The sequence below is a fragment of the Odocoileus virginianus genome, unplaced genomic scaffold, assembly GCF_023699985.2.
Source record: "Odocoileus virginianus isolate 20LAN1187 ecotype Illinois unplaced genomic scaffold, Ovbor_1.2 Unplaced_Contig_71, whole genome shotgun sequence".
In the NCBI taxonomy this organism is placed as follows: domain Eukaryota; kingdom Metazoa; phylum Chordata; class Mammalia; order Artiodactyla; family Cervidae; genus Odocoileus; species Odocoileus virginianus.
Window position 1 is genome coordinate 42,196 of NW_027224388.1, and position 20,983 is coordinate 63,178.

Sequence of the window (20,983 nt, forward strand, 5' to 3'; positions counted from 1 at the left end):
CTCAGCTATTAAAAATAATGCATTTGAATCAGTTCTAATGAGGTGGATGAAACTGGAGCCTATTATGCAGAGTGAAGTAAGTTAGAAAGAAAAACACCAATACAGTATATTAACACATATATATGGAATTTACAAAGATGATGATGATGACCCTATATGCGAGACCACAAAAGAGACACAGATATAAAGAACAGATTTTGGATTCTGTGAGAGAAGGTGAGGGTGGGATGATTTGAGAGAATAGCATTGAAACATGTATATTATCATATGTGAAACAGATTGCCAGTCTAGGTTTGATGCATGAGACACCACTCAGGGCTGGCACACTGGGATGACCCTGAGGGATGGGATGGCACGGGATGTGGGAGGGGGGTTCAGGTTGGGGAACACATGTACACCCATGGCTGATTCATGGCAATGTATGGCAAAAACCACTACAATATTGTAAAGTAATTAGCTTCAATTAAAATAAATTAATTAATTAAAAAGAAAATAAAAATTGTATTTTATCTTTTCCATTATAGAGACAAACTCACTTTTTTTGTTGCTGTTATGATTATTTCCCAAAGTCACTTTTCCATCCCAGAACTTACTCAGCATATTCACATCTAAATTTCTGAGCATGAAGTTTAAGAAGTTTAACAAAGGTCTTATAATGATATAAAATGTACCCAAGTCTTGGGTACAAATACACAAATAAGCAGGGCACAAATCTAAGATGACTACAGTGATGTGAGAGACATGGGTGGAGAGAACTTTGCATCTTCCTCCAAGCTATGTCTCTAGGGAGGACGAGATGACCACATAGGAGACCAACAAGTGAAAATATTTTAATGGGTAAATGAACCAATGATTGGCAGCAACAGAGACCAAGGATGTGAATTCCATGCAGAAAAATTTCAATAAAGTGTTCAAGGCACACAAGAATGGTCTATGACATTGAACCACAGACAGGCAGCCACACTATGAAGATCTGTGTGGTTGCAAGTACAACCCTCCAGCTCCTATTACTTGAAAGAGGAAGCCACATCCCTGTCACTCATGATGGTTTCACAGTACAGGGTTTAGCAGATGGCTCACTGGAAACCACTATGGGTGAGAAGATCTCAGCAGCAAAAGATGCTCAGCAAAGAAGTGAGTCCCGGACTTCCTGAAAGAGATGATTATTTTCTTACAGCAAGTGTCAGTTGGTATTTCAGGGGTCACAGATGAAGAACAACAGATGTCCACAAGGGACAGAAACACAGCAGGAACTGTAATTCCTGCTTTATCCAAATTTACAAAAGGTGACTTTTAACTGACAACATCTTTTCATACCTGGGTCACAGTTTTATACTCTGAAGACATCAACTCCTCTAAAATGACCCTTCTTAAAGTGAATCTTATTGAAAATAATAATTGAATACTATTTTGTGACTAAACTATTTTAAATTTAATTTAACTTCATTTTAAAGTATACTATTTATCTTATTTATATTCAATTTATTATTTTTTGTAGCAATCTGGAACAGAAATATACAAGCCTAAGCATATCTCAGAAAAAGAAGAGTAATGAGGGACTAGTCTCTTTACTTATCAAAATGTGTTATATATCATAGCAATTATATTATGTGCCAATCTGCACATGAATAAAGAGATCAATGAAAAAGAATAGTCTTGAATTGGATCCAAATACATTGGACTTCAGCATACAATAGTCAGGATTTCAGATCAATGGCAAAAAGATATTTACATGACCATTTAAAAAAAAAAAACCTAAAATTTAGAGAAACAACTAAAAATTCAATCCATATTTGTCTCATATAGCAAAATTAATTCAAGACAAATCAAAAGTTTCCGTATGATATTGAGAGAGTCATTTCCTAGGCTGGTGATAAGAAGTCTAGGGGTCCCCATGGAGAGAGGGGTTTGGAATTCTCAAGGATGAGGAAAGGACAAACTTTTTTCCCCCTCTACATTCCTTAGGATTATATAACAATAATGTATCCTGCTTGAGGACAGTCTCTGGAAAAAACCTTCTGGCTAATTCTGTTATCTCAAAATGTAAATTATGGGAGTAGGTCTGGTGAGGTCTTTACAACCTCCAGACATTCTTTTGATTCACTGTAATAACTAATTTGAGAGTATATAATTCCATTGCTAAGACTAGCAAGGGGGTACTCTTTCTGCCCCCTTCTGATGTCTACTACAGGAGCTTTCTCTATCACTTTTATATAAATTCTATTGCACAAAAGCTCTGAGCAATCAAGCCTCATCTCTGGCCCCAGATTGAATTCTTCTCCTCCGGAGGCCAAGAATCCTGGCGTCTTTTTCATGGGTTCAGCAACAACATTTCAATACCAAAAATGTTTTAAAAATTAAATGCTAAAAAAAATTGAAGAATTGTCACAAGTGAAATGACAAAATTCTTCATAAGCAATATATTTAAAAAATTGAATATAAAGTATAAAAATATTACATGAAAAAAACACTCTACATATTATAAAAAGTTAAGAACATGTAACTAACCTGAAAGGTCACGCTGACTGCCCCCGCCAAAAGGTCCCAGATAAGTACCAAGGACAGACATCCACCAATCAGCAGCCCGTTGCCAGGCAGACTGATGGACGAAGGTGCCAAGACTCCGGCCAATCAAGAAAAACCGACACGGGACAAAAGGCCAATCAGCACCCTAGAGCCTGATTCCAACCATATTCGAAAAGGTCCCGCCGCTTCCGTATCCACCAGGGTATATAGGTGCCGCCCCCCTTCCCGCAGGTTGCAGACTCCCTTTGTCTCTTCACTCACCCACCCCCGGGAGTTCTGCCCGAGAGCCACCGCCCAATAAAGGCCTTCATCAACGGTCCCTAGAGGTGGCTCTTTCTTCCCGTGGCATTTTCTAACAATAACCAGAAAATATTAATTATACATACAATATAAAAGAGATCATTTATTTAATACGTAATCTCAGAAATATCAAAAATTGAATGAAATAAAGACATATGTATATATAAAATACAGAAAAGAATAAAAGCAAATCAAGTTAAACATATGGAATGATGCCCAGATAAATTATATCAAAAGGGTAGCAAAGTATAAAAATAACTTTAATCAGTTGTCATAAATGTTTATCAGGTACTGGTCTTGAAAATGTGGGCAAAGAATTCTCACTGACAGTGGACAAGGCTGCAGTTGTCATACAACCTCAAGAACAATAATTTGTCAATAACTATCCATATCAACATTTTAAATTCATGTTACCTAATAATTGATTCAAATATCAAATCAACAATTCCATGCCTAGGAAATCATATTTGCACATTTTCAAAGACATATATTTATTTGAAAATTGTCATAAAAAAGTTTAAAACCACATGAAAAGGAATGAGCATATGAATTTTAATATGACTTTATAAGAAGTATTGTGAAACATGTGAAAAGTTAAGGGATATGTTTAAGCTGGCATTGAAATATCTTTAAGATGTGGTGTAGTAAAAGCAAATGTGATATATATAGAAAAAGCAAATATATATATTGGCAAATACACTGGCATTTGCAAAGATTTTTACTAGATTAAAATTAAGAATAAAAATTAGATTCTACCTCTTAGAGTGAAGATTGAAAAATATTGAGAGAAAAGGGGGAAATTTATTTGACACTTCACTCCATATTATTTGGTTTTATTTATGTTGTTATTATTATCTATCTTACTTTCAATTTTCTTGTGAACACTAATAGAATTAAAGTAAAAAAATTTGTGTATAAGGCAACTGAACTATACTAACAAAGTTACCTATATAGAATTAAATATTTTGAATTGTAAAAATTAAAAGCTAAAGTACACTTAAATTACAAGAATCTAAATAAAATTACCATGTCTCTGAAAAAGAGTAAAAAAGACAAATTTGCAAATTGACTAAAAATCAGTGTTACTATATATTACTTTTCTCGTTCATCATTATTTATTATTAACTCCTTACCATACAGGCATTATACATTTCTAGGTACAGTGATAAAGATAATGATGTACCTTACATTCTAGAATAGAGGAAACTGTTATTAATAGCACAGTTGTATAATTGCAATCTTTAATTGAAATTATCATAAAGTCTTTGAAGAAAGAGAATTTTTTCTTTTTAAGGAAAAAAATTAAAATTGGAATCAAATTTTAAAATGACTTCTGCATTCTAAGGAAATGGAACCTGATGACAAATGACTCCCTTCATGTTGGGTGATGCACTTATTTAATATGAAATATGATGTTTCTTCTCGAGAGCTTCTTCATAGCATTAGTCAGCTCAGAATTTCGTAGACTGTAGATTACTGGGTTTAGCATGGGGGTTATAATTGTATAAAACACACTCAATAATTTGTCATTGGGGAATGTTTTAGCAGGCCTCGCATACATAAAAATACAGGGAACAAAAAGCAGACAACCACAGTGATGTGGGAACCACAGGTCTGGAGGGCTTTCCGCCTCCCTTCCTGACTCAGGTTCTTCAGAGAGTGCAGGATGACTCCATAGGAGATGAGTAAGAGCAGAAACACAAGAGTGCAGATCAGTCCTCCATTGGCCACACTAAGATGCCAATGACATAGGTGTCAGTACAGACGAGTTTCAATAAGGGGTACATGTCACACATATAGTGATCAATGACATTGGGGCCACAGAATGGGAGCCCATAAACAGTGCTAAGTTGAATTACTGAGTGCAGAAAACCTCCAACCCAGGACAGCACGAGCATCACAACACACACCTTCTGCCTCATGATCACCAGATAATGCAAGGGCTTACAGATGGCCACATAGCGGTCATAGGCCATCACCAGCAGAAGGAAGACCCCTGATCCAGCAAAAAGGTGCTCTGTAAACAGCTGGGTCATGCAAGATTCAAAGGATATGGTTTTTTCCCCAAACAACAACTCTGAAATCAATCTGGGAGTGATAGAAGTGGAGTAAGTGACATCCATACATGATAAGCTAGCAAGAAAAAAGTACATCGGTGAGTTCAGGGTCTTACTGACAGCTACAGTCACTATAATAAGAAGGTTGCCCACCAGAGTCAAGAGATAGATGAACAGGAACAAAACAAAAAGGACTTTCTGCTCCTTTGGATTCTGTGTGAGACCCAGAAGGACAAAGTAGGTTACATTGTTTCTTGATTCCATCTAATCTGGACAGGAGCTGACTTCACATATTAAAGCAGTTTACTTAAAAAAACAAGGAGGATAACACTTAAAGGGGGAAAATGCTCCAACGTATAAGAATATATTTTTATTTATCCATTCTTTGGAAGACCATCAATAGAACATCCATTTGTGTCTAATGTGTCATAGACATTTTTATTACCAAGTTGAATAAGGCATAGTTGCTGTTTTTGTTTGTTTGTTTGTTTAACCTCAGTGATATGATACAGAACAAAAAACCAAACAATTCCTGACACATGTATGAAGTTCCATTAAATTAACACAGTGATGAAGAGTCAGGATATAGGAGTGTATCAAGTGGACATCACAGAAGATGTTCAAGAAGAAGCAATGGTTTAGCTGAGTGTAAAAAATAAATGAAAGTATAAAGAAATAAAAAGAGAAAGCCATGAAAAGGTGCAGCATTTATAAAAACACAAAGTATAATGCATGAAACACACTCAAGGTAATACACATAATCAGTGTGGGTAGATGAATGTGTGAAGAGAAGATCCTTCTCCTGAATTATCTCAAACCTCACTGACACTTCGGTCTTTACATGGTTATTTCCCATTTTGGACCAATCAATTAGACTGCAGCAGTCTAATTTTGTATCTCCAGTCCTTACCTTTCCCCTAAATTTCAAATGTTTATTTGCAATATCTCTAATTTTGAAATCCAACTGAATAGCAATTTACTATTTTTAAAACATAACTTCTAAAATTTCCACAATAAACATGAGAATTTTCTAAATAAAATTTAAAGAGACATTCCTTATTCATCTCATTAAATACTATAATTTTCATGTTATTGTTCAGAAACAAAATTCCAGTGCTCTCTACTCATTTGTCACTCTCATAAAACTTAAATAAATCTTACTGATTCTACTTTCAGAATATATCATAAATTTGATTATTCCCTACTTCTTAATTTCTTCCTGGTCCACCATAACCACCTCGTGGTAAGTCTGTCCACCTTAACATTGGCCACAAACGTTGGTTCTCCTGAAGCTGCCCAAACTGTCTTTTTTAACCTTCTTCTGATAACATCACTCCACTTCTCCAAATTCCTGCAGTATATTCCAATCACTCACTCAGTTTTTAATGTAACACATTTAATATTTATGGTAGCAAGAACTGCAATCCTTATTTCATAAGTGAAGAAATTAAGGTTCAGAATATCTAGTTCATTTTCTCAAGTACACATTTTTAAGTCACATACGTAGAATTGAATTTGTTTGATTTCAAAGTAATTTATTTTTTTATGTAATAAAGAAGGTCTCACAATGGTGAGCTTGGTTCCCACTATTCAATATTAGTCTTACCTCTGGAGGCTTTCTCATAACCTGAAGAGTAACTTGAAGTTACCCATAAACACTTGGAATTGTTTTTCATCATTTGACAACAGAAGACAAAAGGCCCCCTTATTACTTGAGCATATAATTTATCTGACTGTCCATCCACGTACTTCATGGAGTCTTCTGATTATCCAGGTCATTTTTAAGTTCAGTGTAGGTTATTTGAAAGCAATTCCATGGTGCACACACAGAAAAACAAGTTTATTGCATTAGGAAATAGATCAAAATTACCAGCAAATACTACAAACACATAGAAGAAATCAACTAGTTATTTGGCAGGAAAATTTTTCACATGTAACTTCTTTCCTACTAACTTCAAAAATTAAAATAGCATTTGACAGTTCAATTCTTTTCACTCTGTCATTTTAACATGACCAGACTAACTGACTGAGATTTTGAAAGACATTCCCATGATTCTTTTTAAGTCATGCTATAAGTCTAAGAAAGGACCTCCTGAAATTTTTATGCCAGTTACTAAGCAAATAGCATCTTCTTCCTATTAGGGGTGAAGATCACAGGCTATTTCATCCCTTCCAGCTGCAATTATCACTGAGTCTTGGAATGTGTCCAAGGCTGATTCTTGCTTAATTAATTCACTGGGATTTTACACAAGGGTATAAAAGAACATCTTTAGGGGCTTTCCTGAAGGCTCAGTGGTGAAGAATTCCCTTGCCAGTGCATAAGATGCAGGTTTGATCCCTAGGTTGGGAAGACCCCCTAGAGAAGGAAATAGCAACCCATTGTATTACCCCTGCCTGGGAAATCTCATGGATAGAGGAGCCTGGCAGGCTAAAGTCCATGGGGTGGCAAGAGAATTGGACATGGCCTAGGAACTAAACAATAATGAAAAATATGTGAAGATATTACTAGAGCAAATCGCATAGCTAATATCAGTAAGGTATGACATACAAAAAAAGTAGCTTTAGAAATGTTATGAAGTTGCTGCCAATGAGAACAAAATATAGACTCACTCATTTTGATCTAGTGGACTTTTTAATATATTCTCCCCTGCCATGGAAAGAATATCTTTCCTTTTATTCAATACTATATTTAATCACCTTAAAACTTGGTTAAATAAATAAAAATTATATTAAAAATAAATTTAAATATTTTTAAAGTTTTAGATGCACAACTAATAATTTATCCAATTATTAATTGCTTTTAAGAGTTAGGGCATGTTTCTTATGCCAGCAACTGTGCTATGAGCTAGGACTCAGCACTTAATAAAACCAAAAGGAAAATCATGTAAAAAAAATTTTGTTTTCCTGCATGGATATTATAATAGATCAGACAATAAAGGACGAGACATTTAGTTATAGTCTTATTTGGGACTTATAATGTAAGAAATAGAATAATGTGACAGAAAAGAAAAGGGAAAATTCTACTGTGGATAATGTAATCAGAGAAGACCCTTCTTAAAAGGTTATATTTAAGCTGTGATTGAAAGGTAGGAAGTGACTGTCATTAGAAGCACTGTTCCAGAAAGTAATAGTAAATGAAAAGTAATAAACCTATATTAATAAAAATTAATAAACCCAGATTAATAAGAAGTAATAAACCTACATTAAATAAAAACCTATAAACCTATAAAAATTATAAACATATATTAATAAAAACAAACCTATATTTTTAAAAAGTAATAAACCTATATTTAGAAAATTATAAACTTTTCACAGGAATTTTTATGGTAGTACTATGTTATAAAAGGACTTGTGAGAGTGTGCCCTATTGTCTTATTCTAGATTTTAATGAGGAAGGTTTCAACCTTTCTATGTTGAGGATTATGTTAGCTATAAATCTGTTTTATATGGAATTTCTTATGCCAAGGTACATTCCTTCTACTTCCAATTTGTTGAGAGTTTCTAATGAAATGATGTTGAATTTCTTTATGTCATTAACAACTCAAGGAAAAATTAAGAAAATAATTCCACACACAAAAGCATCAAAAAAGAATAAAATATTTAAGTAAACTTAACCAAAGAGACAAGTCCTGTAAACTGAAAACTACAAAAGGTTGTTGAGAGATATTATGGAACACACACAAATATGAAAAGACATTTATGATCTGGGACATTTAAAAATATTAAGCTGTTAACACTATCTCAAGTGATCTACAGATCAAAATAGCAAAACTGATTTTGCAGAAACAGAAAAATCTATGTTAAAATTCATATTAAATCTCAAGACCTCCAAATTGCCAAAACAATCTTGAAAAGAAGAAAGCTGGGGGTCTCATACTTCCAGACTCTAAAACACATTTTGCAAAGTAATGGTAATCATAGCACCAGTATTTGAATAAAGATGGGCAGCGGACTAATGGATTAAAATAGAAAGCCTAGAAATAAACCTTGGTATGTGTCTTTAGATAATTTTTAACAAGGTTGCCAAGAGTGTTTAGTGGGGAAATTTCTACCATTTTGTATGATTTGCATTTTTACTATTTATTATTATCTATTTCACTTCAATTGTTTACAAAAATTAAGATTACATGAAAAGTTTTGTGTATAATGCAACTGAAATTTTATAAAGAACACAGAGTAGATAGCATTAAATACTTTAAATAGCATAATAAAAAGAATAACTTAAAAGACAAGAATCTAACTAAATATAAATACTGTCTGGAAAAAATTTAAAAAGAAATGCATAAATTGATTAAAAATTAATGTAACTATATAAACTTTTCTTCACTAATCTGTTACATGATATTGGCTCCTTCAATATAAGCCTTCCATCTTTCTAGGTACAGTGATAAGCAAAATATTACAGATCTTACATTCTACCATGGAGAAGAACTATCCATGTTATTAACAGCACAGCTGCATAGTTATATCATAATTTTTATATTAAAATTATAAATAAAGAAAAAGAAATCAACATTGGATTTGAGAAAGCTACTAAATTCCAAGGAAGTGGTGTCTGATGTCAAATGACCCCCTTCATGGTGGATGATGCATTTTTTCTACCATAAACTACCATGTTCCTTCTCCAAAACTTATTCATAGCATTTGTCATCTCTGAGTTTCTCAGAGTGTAGATTAGTGGGTTCAGCATGGGCGTTATGACTGTATAAAACACACTTAATGATTTGTCAATAGGGAAGGTCTTAGCAGGTCTCCCATACATGAAAATGCAGGGAACAAAAAGCAGACAACCCAGTGATGTGGGAACCACAGGTCTAGAAGGCTTTCTGCCTCCCTTCCTGACTCAGGTTCTTCAGAGAGTGCAGGATGACTCCGCAGGAGACGAGTAAGAGCAGAAACATAATAGTGCAGGTCAGTCCTCCATTTGCTGCTACTAAGAGGCCAATGACGTAAGTGCCAGTACAGACCATTTTCAATACAGGGCACATGTCACAGAAACAATGATCAATGATATTGGGGCCACAGAATGGAAGCCTAAAAATAGTACTAAGTTGAATTACTGAGTGCAGAAACCTCCAACCCAGAACAGAACCAGCAGCACAGCACACACCCTCTGCCTCATGACCCCCAAATAATGCAAGGGCTTACAGATGGCCACGTAGCGGTCATAGGCCATCACCAGCAGAAGGAAGACCTCCGATCCACCAAAAGAATGTTCTGTAAAGAGCTGAGTTATACAGGATTGGAAGGATATGGTATTTTTCCCTATGAACAAGCTTGAAATCAGTTTGGGAGAAATAGATGAGGAATAAATGACATCCATAAATGATAAGCTGGCAAGAAAAAAGTACACCAGTGAATTCAGGGTCTTACTAAATGTTACAGTCACCACAATAAGCATGTTGCCCAACATGGTCAAAATGTAGAACAAGAACATAACAAAAAGGACTTTCTGCTCCTTTGAATTCTGTGTGAGGCCCAGGAGGACAAAGTGAGCCACATTGCTTCTTGGTTCCATTTCCTTGGTTCCATCTCTTCCTTATAGGTGCTGACTTCAGATATGAGGAACAGTTTACCTATAAATCAAATCAAAAAGTTAAAAACACCTTTACATAGATTATAAGCTTAACATATTTTATTCATTCAATGTGTTAAACCTGACCTTAGGATCACAAAGTCAGATAAGAATGTTTCACTATTCTCAGTGATTAGATGTATAATGAGGGGTCAGACCATAAGAACCAATTTTATAAGTGTCACTATAAATATATTCATATGGATAAGAGTTCACATTTCCAGAATATCTAAATCAACTCTGGATCTAGGAAGGTTTCTCAAAGAAAACAATATTTCAGCTGAGTTTTATAGGAAAAGTGAGATAATAAGAGTGGATAAATAGGGAATTCTGTGAAAAGATGAACCAGGTATAAAATCACAAAAGTGAAATATTTAAGTAAAGAATCACTTAAGGTAACTTACACATTCAAAGTGGGGAGAACAAATTTAGGAATAAATATGTGTATGCAACTATCTAATTGACATATCCAAACAGATATCAATTTAATATTTATTAAAATAAATTTTAATCATATTTATTAAATTATTATATCCATTTTCAATATTCCACAATTAACCTATTCCTTCCTAAATGTTCTCCATCTCATTATGTTGTAGAGAATAGTTTAATAAAAGGAAATATTAACATTGTAAGAATGTCTATCATTTTTTATGCCAAACTATATGTTAGATGTTATCTCTGTGCTTGGACTTCTCATATGGCTCAGTGGTAAAGAATCTCCCTCCAAGCAGGAGACAGGGGTTCAACTCCTGGGAGAAAGAAAGGGCAACCCACCCCAATATTCTTGCCTGGTAAATCCAACGGACGGAGGAGCCTGGTGGGCTACAGTCCATGGGGTGGCAAAGCTTTGGATATGACTTAGGAATAAACAAATCTCCATGCTTACACTGACATTTTCTATTTCCATATGTATATATATAAGTGCAGGCACTCTGGGCACTTATAAAATCACATCTAATGTATAAAATTTAGTCTTCACAGTAATAAATATTGTTAACTTCATTTTTTTTAAAGACTCAGGCTTATGATATTTAATTTTCTCAAAATCATACATTTTTTATTGAGAGAAATTGAATTTTAAACTAGTTCACTTCAAAAATCTTGTGACTCCAGAAAAAGGTTTTCAACTTTTCAATTCGTATAAATCCAAGTTTGCAATTCCCTACATAGTAAATTAATTTGCACAACTGAAAAATCTGGCATCTACTATTAACTGTTATCAATTTACCTTTTGGATTTCTGTTCACAGTCAGCAAGGAGCTTTTTCAACTATCTCGTAAAAACATAGAAATGTCTTCAATCCAGTGTGAACACCGAGGGCAAAAATCTGCATGCTGCTGCTGCTGCTAAGTCGCTTCAGTCGTGTCCGACTCTGTGCAACCCCATAGACGGCAGCCCACCAGGCTCCCCCGTCCCTGGGATTCTCCAGGCAAGAACACTGGAGTGGGTTGCCATTTCCTTCTCCAATGCATGAAAGTGAAAAGTGAAAGTGAAGTCGCTCAGTTGTGTCCGACTCTTAGCGACCCTATGGGCTGAAGCCTTTCAGGCTCCTGCATCCATGGGATTTTCCAGGCAAAAGAGTATTGGAGTGGCGTGCCATTGCCTTCTCCGAAATTTCATATTGCAAACAGGAAAAATACTTTTTCCAGCTTAAGGTAATTAAAACAGCAGACAAATCTATGTCATAAAAGTCAACAACTACTTTGAAAAGGAAACTGCTGTAGTAACTAAACAGTTTTCCAGTAACTTCAATAAAGAAATTATACTATGTCGCTTTTTTTCCCCTATCTCTTTCTATTGTGTTAGTATAGCAAAAGAAATGTACTGAGATTTTGAGAGCTCATTATTGAAACAGTTATTGCAATTCCTAAAAAAGGTATAATAGTTCTAAAGAGGAAAACATCATCTCTCTGACAGAGGCAAAGATCATGGGCCTTATATTTTCTAATCAGATATATCAAGTCATGAATTTGTAGTGTATCCAAGACTGACTCTTGCTTAATTATATTCCCTGTGGTTTTCCACCAAATCTTAACAGAGCATTTCTATGTAGAGATACTGTTAGACCAATGACATAATTGGGGTCAGGAAGATGTAACAAGGAGAAAAACAGCTTTAGATCCATTATGGAACTTTTGCCAGTAAAGAATAAAATATTAGCCCTGTCATTTTGCTGCAAGACAAATGTGTTTATCACTTATTTCCCCACTTATCCATATGAAGATTTTCTTTCTTTTTATCTAATACTTAATGTTTTCTGCCTGTAAGTGTGGGGCTGGGTGTGATAAAATCATATCTCCAGTTTAGATGCAATAACATTATTTATCCAATCTATTTTTTTAAGTTTTATTGAGGGCCTACCTTGTGGCATGCTCTATACTGTGGGCCAGAGAATAAAGCACCAGTAAAGGGGGGAAAAATGAGGATAAAAGTGCTGCTGCATTCACCTTGTATATAATACAGTCATTTAAAAATTGAACAACTTCCCAGGTGGCGCTAGTGGTAAAGAACCCACCTGCCAATGCAGGAGACTTAAGAGACCTGGGTTCGATCCCTGAGTAGGGAAGATCCCCTGGAGAAGGAAATGGCAACCCACTCCAGTATTCTTGCCTGGAGAATCCCATGGCTAGAGGAGCCTGATGGGCTATGTCCATAGGGTCACAAACAGTCAGACGCGACTGAAGTGACTTTGCACACACACAATAAAGTAATGATAATCTGTGATCCATGCTAATAAAACAAAACACAGAGAACTGTGATGGAAAATAAGAGAGAGAGAATATAGTGAACAGTAACAAAAGGTCTTTATAAAGGGTAACAATATTTTAGCTGAGATCCAACAGATGAAAAGCAACTACAATGAGAACAGTGTTACATGTCTAAGCTCCAATGTTGAAAATAACCTAGAGAGTTGAAGGCACTGAAATATCATCATGCCTGAAGTGAAATAGGAAAAGGAGAGGGCAGAACAAACTGAGGTTGAAGAGGTAGACAAGACAAGAACCCGTGAAGAGCAGCACCGATCTTGGTTAGGGATTTGAATTTTGCTTAATGTTTCCCTAAAATTAGAGTGAGCTTCTCTAGTGGCTCAGACAGTAAAGAATCTGCCTGCAATGCAAAAGACCTGGGTTCAATCCCTGGGTCAGGAAAACTCCCTAGAGAAGAGACTGGCTACCCACTCTAGTATTATTGCCTGGAGAATTCCATGGACAGATAAGTCTGGTGGGCTCCAGTCCATGGGACTCAAAAAGTCAGACACGACTGAGTGACTAAGCATTCACTTACATGCAAAGTAAGACAAGCAATTTTTTTAGTGAAGGAAAGGATCCACCTCATAAATATCTGAAAAATTAAGGTGGCAGAGCCTTTTGAGAAGTGCTACCAAATCCTATGCTACAGTATGATAATGCCAGGATATAAATGTAAAGAAATTCTATCCATTTGTGCTTCTGAAGCGAAAATGAAAGTGTTAGTCACTCAGTGGTGTCTGACTCTTTGTAACCCCATGGACTGGAGCCCACTTGTCTTTGGGATTCTCCAGACAAGAATACTGGAGTGGGTAGCCATTCCCTTCTCCAGGGGGATCTTCCCACCCAGGAATCAAACCTGCTTCTCTTATATCTCCTGCATTTGCAGGCGGGTTCTTTACCACTAGTGCCACCTAGGAAGCCCAAACAGTTACTACAATGGACATGAGTTTGAGCAAGCTCTAGGAAATGGTGAAGGAGAGGGAAGCCTCCCGTGTTGCAGTCCATGGGTGTTGCAAAGAGTCAGACACAAGTGAACAACTGAATGACAACAAGAAAGCAGGAATTCAGTAGGAAAAAATAAACAAAAAACAAAAAGGGATTACATGAATAACTTTATAGAAGTCAATTTTTTTTTTTCTCTCTAGATTCTTTGTGGTCCTCTGTTTCTGCTTTTCTTTCTGCCTTTAATGCAGAGACACAAACGTTTGAATTTTTCTAGGAATGAGCAACTGTCTATGAGATACTGAAGCCCATTTTATGAGACTACATCCTCAACTATAATGAACACTGGGAGTATGTGATTACCCAAAATTCTCTTCAGTGAAACATGCATAAATTGTTAGTTTCCAAAGTGTAAACTCAGTTTCCCTACCTAAAATCCAAAGAGCTACATTCCCCTGTCCTCCTGCAGACTGGATGAAAATATTTGATTTAGAATCTGGCAAACAGGAGCATTTGTGCAAGGCTTTGAGTGGATATCTGTTACCTGAGACTAAGCAATTCTGAGAATAATATTGATTCTGAGGTCAAGAAAGTGGTGGCACCTTTGCAGTTTAGCCAGTGATAGCATGGTTGGCATCAATAGATGGCATCTCCCTACACATCCCTGTCCAGCCCACATGTGCTTCTGTGAGTTGTTAATTTTCACTCAGATTAGAATCTATGGTCCAAGTCCTTCTAGAGATCTTTAAGCCATTTATTTGCATATACTAAATACTAATTGTTTTGTTTTAGTTGTTAAGTCATGTCCAACTCTTTTGCAATTCTGTGGACTATAACACAATGGCCTCCTCTGTCCATGAGATTTTCCAAGCAAGAATGCTGGAGTGGGTTTCCATTTCCTTCTCCTTCGCAGGGGGTCTTCCAGACTCAGGGACCGAACACATCTCTCCTGCATTGGCAGGCAGCTTCTTTACCACTGAGCCACCTGTGTTAATTGCTCAGTCATGTCCCACTCTTTGAGACCCCGTGTACTGCAGCCCTCCAGGCTCCTCTGTCCATGGGATTCTCCAGGCAAGAACACTGGAGTGAGTTGTCATTCCCTTCTCCAGGAGATCTTCCCAAGGATTGAATCCAGGTCTCCACATTGCAGGCAGATTCATTACCGTCTGAGCCACCAGGCAAGCACTGAGCCACCTAGGAAGCCCATATATATATATATATAAATAATATATATATATATATATATTATATAATATACATATAATATTTTAATTTTATAAATTTTAATTAATTTAATTAATTTTAATGAAATTAAAATTTTTTAATTTAAAAAATATATTTTATTTGCACATATATATGCTGGTGCTGGAGAAGACTTTTGAGAGCCTCTTGGACTGTGAGGAGATCAAACTAGTCAATCCTAAAGGAAATCAACCTTGAACATTCATTGGAAGGACTGATGCTAAAGCTGAAGCTCCAATACTTTGGCCACCTGATGCAAAGAGCCAATTCTTTGATAAAGAGCTGACCCCTTGGAAAAGACTCTGATGCTGGGAAACATTGAGGGCTGGAAGAGAAGGGATGACAGAGTATGAGATGGTTGAATGGCATCACAGACTCAATGGACATGAGTTTGAGCAAACTCTGGGAGATAGTGAAGAACAGAGAAGCCTGGCATGCTACAGTCCGTGGGGTCACAAAAGTCAGACACAACTTAGGGACCAAACAACAACAATAAAGTTAAGATTATAATAACTGTGAAGTTTTATATAAATAACATAGCAAAAAATAGATGGTAAACTTTATCTTTTGCAGGAAGATATAAAAAAAAAAATAGAGAATCAGAAAAGATGAGCCAGAATATTAGAAAGTTGTGGAAAGAGAAACTAGAAAATGAATACTCTGGGATTCCTATTTTCCCCAAATGCTTTATTTTGTTTTGAAATTTCATGGGCAGTGAACAACTGCATTTTAACAAGAAACCAAACTTGTTCTGACAGTACTCCAACATTTGACCAACAAATGGGTGATAAATACATCTAAAATGAGTATTTTGGTAATGATGAGTTCCTATTATGGCCTCTCTTCAGATTTCCGAATGCCAAAATCAGTATTCCTCTGACAAACAGTGTTCTCTTCGTCCTAAAAAACAGAAATTATCTTTACTACTTCACTGATTTTTAAGTATATAGTTTGTTTATTTTACTGTATAGTGCAGGGAATTCTGCTCAATGTTATGTGGCAATCTGGATGGGAGGGGAGTTTGGGAGAGAATGGATACATGTATATGCATAGCTGAATCCCTTTGCTGTCCAATGCTGTTAATCAGCTATATTTCAATATTAAAAAAAAGTTTTAAATATATATTTATTTATTTGACTGCACCAGGTATTAGTTGTGGCATGTGGAGTCTTTAGTTGCATCTTGGGAACCCTGTAGTTGCTGTATGTGGAATTCAGCTTCCTGACCAGGAATTGAACCTAGCACCCTGCATTTGGAGTGCAAGTCTTAGTCACTGGACTATCAGGGAAATCCAACTCTTTATTCTATACCTTCAGAAATGCAAAGGTAAAGAGTGTTGTGAAGAAGTTCTGAATAAAAAGATGACTTCAGAGGGGAAATTATGAAAACAGCACAAAATAACTTTATCACTTATATGATAAACAGTTAAAATTATTTTCTGTTTTCATTACTTCCCCTCTGAAGTCATCTTTTGACTCAGAACTTCACAGCAATTTTTACCTCTGTATTTCTGAGGATGTGGGATAAAGAATATAAGCTAAGAGTTAGCATAGTATAAAATATAGACATTGATAGAAAAGGTCATAATCTGAGGCAGATACACAAATATGCTAGGCACGAAGAATAAAATAACCAGAGAGATGCGAGAGACTCAGATGAAGAGGGCGTTGCACCTACCATTCAAGCTGTGAGATTTCAAAGTGTATAGGATCACAACATGGAGTCCATCAAAAGGCATTAGTTTAACAGGCAGATAAACTCTTAGTTGGCAGCAATAAAATGTATAAGTATTCCTGTAAACGACTTTCGACAAAGTCATGCTACACATGAACTCTATGTCACTGGGGCCAAAAAAAAGCAGCCAGACTGTAAAGAGGATTCGCAGTGTTACATGAATAAATCTTCTAACCCGGGTGACTCCCATATATGGCCACCCCTATATAAACATGATGGTGAGGTAGTACAGATGGACGCATAGTAGTCATAGGCCAGACCCATCAGTAGAATGATTTCAGCCACATCAATTGATGGTCAGCAAAGTTTTAAGTCATGAACTTCCTGAAGTTCATGAAGGAAGAGATGGTTTTTCTTACAACAATAATGAAAGTTAATACTTAAGAGGTCAGGGAGTAAGAACAGCAGCTATCTATAAGGGATTTAAAAACATAAAATATGTAAAACACTAACAAAGAGGATAAAAAATATGATGAAAACACCTATCCTCTTCATGGACAGGAGTTCTCAAATCTCTAAAGATATAAACTTTTCCTAAACTAGTCTTTGTAAGTCAAAAATTGAAACATAATTTTTGTGACTGGGCCTTTATTATAAATTTAATTTGACAACACATATATGCAAGAACAGACATAATTCTGAAAAAGAAGAGTAATGAAGAAGCTCTGGGCTTATTGGATTTCAAAATGCTCTATAGATGAATTGCAATTATATCATGCATTAAATAGTACATGACTGAAGAAATCAGTGGAACAAAATAAAGTCCAGAATTGCATCCACATAGATGTGGAATGTCAGAATACAGTAAAGTTAAGATTTCAAATCAGTGGTGAAAGATAATTATGCAACTACCAAAAAAAAAATCATTTAGAAAACAAATACAATTCTTATTTAACTCCTTATGTATCAAAATAAATACCTGATGGAAAAAAACATTTCATACAAAATATAAAACCACAAAAGTGCTAAAATATCAATGTCTAAAAAATATGGAATAGTATTATGTTTAGGGAGAAATGAGCAAAACTTTTAATGATGAAACAAAAAACACATAAAATATTCATAAATCTGACCAAGTAAATAACTAAAAAATATCTACATAGCCAAGAAAGAATTCTGTATAGCAAAAGAAATTCAAAATCAAATAACAGGCCAGAAAATGAAGTACATAGATAATGGTTTTTTGAAAAGATTATTTCCTTAGTATATAATTGCTATAGAAGTAAGTATGAAAAAGAAAATAATCAAAAATATTAATAGACAATTCAAAGATATAAAACTTAAACATGTGAAAAGATGCCTAAAGCAATTATATATAAAGAATTTCAATTAAAGTACACAAATAATTATAAGTGCTTTAATGAACCATATTGTCATATCCCCTAAACTGATCACTGGTTGTTAAGAAGGTAAACAGGAGATATTCTCAGACTGTGGGCAGAAATGTAAGTATAAACTCATGAATCATTTTGAAAATAACTATGAATATCAATGTTTTAAACACATATTCCCTGTGATTCCCAAAATCTCTACTTCTGGAAACTAACATTTCTAAGAATACATAATCAATAAGTTACATATTTATTGCATAATTACAGATCATAGGAAAAGATCTGAAATGAAATGAAAAGTACTGGATACACCAATTCAAGAATGTTATAAGGGAAAATCACATAAGAATAACTGAGAATGAGTTAGATCTATATAGACTGTTATGGAAAGATCCTCACTGTGTTTAATACTAAAATGTAAATATTTACTTCAGACATTTGTACACAAAATCATAGATAAATATGCTTGTATTTGTAAAAATTAAAACTTGAATAATCTTAAGAAACAGACTTGTGACTACTCTGGGGAAGAACACTAGGAAACACTGAAAAGGATGGGTAGGAGGTTTGGTTTGGTTTTACAGGTCATTTTACTAAGCTTTCAAGGAACAAATCATTCCAACTGTATATGAACACTTCCTGTGAATATCTATTCAGTTTGTAACTTGCCTTTCTGCTTTATTCCAGGTGTTTTTATTGAACAGAATCTCTTCATACATTCAAATTTATCATTCTCTCCTTCTTGCCTTGTTTTGAACTATTTTGAAAGAAGGTATTTTTCACTTGCACCATTTCATGTGGTTTCAAATTTTATCAATTATTATTATGCTTTCCTTTTACATTAAAAAGTGTCACAGAAAATTTCACATGTAATGCAACTGAAATTGAATACAGAGAACAATGTATATAATTAAACATTTTCACTAATAAAATGACAAGAAAAGGACAAAATGACTAAATGCAACTAAAAAATAAAACTAAGTCTCAGAAAATAACTTTAAAGATAAATGAATAAACTGATTAAAATCATTGAAATTGTAAACATTTTATTTATTATATATTTTTATCAACGTGCTCCTTATACATATTACACCTTACTAGGGAAAGTGGTAACCAAAATGCAACATACAGAGCTGACATTTTACCAGAGGAGCATATTAGTAACCCAATTATACAGTTAATTGTTATACTTATAAAAATGCCTTAAATGAATGGGGTAGGTGAATCCATTTTAAGAGACTTTTGGTTTCTAAGGAGATGGGCACTAAAGTTATGTGAACCTCTTCACGGTGAATGTCAAACTTATTTGCTTCAAGATATGATGTTTCTTCTCCAGAGTTTCCTTCATAGCATTTGTCGTCTCTGAGTTTCTCAGAGTGTAGATTAATGGGTTCAGCATGGAGGTTATGACTGTGTAAAACACACTCAATGATTTGTCAATGGGGAAGGTCTTAGCAGGTCTTGCATACATAAAAATACAGGGAACAAAGAAGCAGACAACCACAGAGATGTGGGAACCACAGGTCTGGAGGGCTTTCTGCCTCCCTTCCTGACTCAGGTTCTTCAGAGAGTGCAGGATGACTCCATAGGAGACGAGTAAGAGCAGAATACAATAGTGCAGATCAGTCCTCCATTGGTCACAACTTAAATGCCAATGACATACGTGTCAGTACAGACGAGTTTCAATAAAGGGTACATGTCACAGATAAAGTGATCAATGACATTGGGGCCACAGAATGGGAGCCCATAAACAGTGCTAAGTTGAATAATTGAGTGCAGAAAACCTCCAACCCAGGACACCACCAGCAGCACAACACACACCCTTTGCCTCATGATCACCAAATAATGCAAGGGCTTACAGATGGCCACGTAGCGGTCACAGGCCATCACCAGCAGAAGAAAGACTTCAGATCCACCGAAAAGGTGCTCTATACAGAACTGAGCCATACAAAATTTGAAATATATGGTATTTTACCCAAAGAACAGATTGGAAATCAATTTTGGGGTAATGGCTTAAGAATAAATGACACCCATGAATGATAAGCTAGCAAGAAAAAAGTACATGGGTGAGTTTAGAGTCTTACTGACAGGACGTTCACAACAATGAGCAGGTCAAATGGTCAAAATATAGAAGAGCAAGAACATAATAGAGAAGACTTTCTGCTCCTTTGGCTTCTGTGTGAGGCTCAAAAGGACAAAGTAAGTCACATTGTTCCTTGATCCCATCTATTCTTTTATAGGTACTGATTTCACATATTAGAAATAGTTTACCTATAAAACAAGGAAAAATATTTTAAACTATTATAAGCTAAATATGGCTTCCCAGGTGGCTCAGTGCTAAAGAATCTGCCAGCCAATGCAGAGATGCAGGTTAAATTCCTGGGTCAGGAAGATCCCTGGAGAAGGAAACAGTAACCCACTCCAGCATTCTTGCCTGGGAAATCCCATGCAGAGAAGCCTGGTGAGCTACAGAGCATGGGATCACAAAAGAGTTGGACACAACTTAGCGACTAAGCAACAAGA

General features: G+C 35.4%; 3 pseudogenes; all 3 read right to left on the bottom strand.

The window, feature by feature from the left end:
* Positions 1-4,219: 4,219 nt before the first annotated feature.
* LOC110148482 (olfactory receptor 4A47-like) lies at positions 4,220-5,147 on the bottom strand (annotated as a pseudogene).
* A 4,297-nt stretch (positions 5,148-9,444) lies between these two features.
* LOC110148485 (olfactory receptor 4A47-like) lies at positions 9,445-10,401 on the bottom strand (annotated as a pseudogene).
* A 9,370-nt stretch (positions 10,402-19,771) lies between these two features.
* On the bottom strand, positions 19,772-20,686 carry LOC139034243 (olfactory receptor 4A47-like; annotated as a pseudogene).
* Between the last annotated feature and the right edge of the window lie 297 nt (positions 20,687-20,983).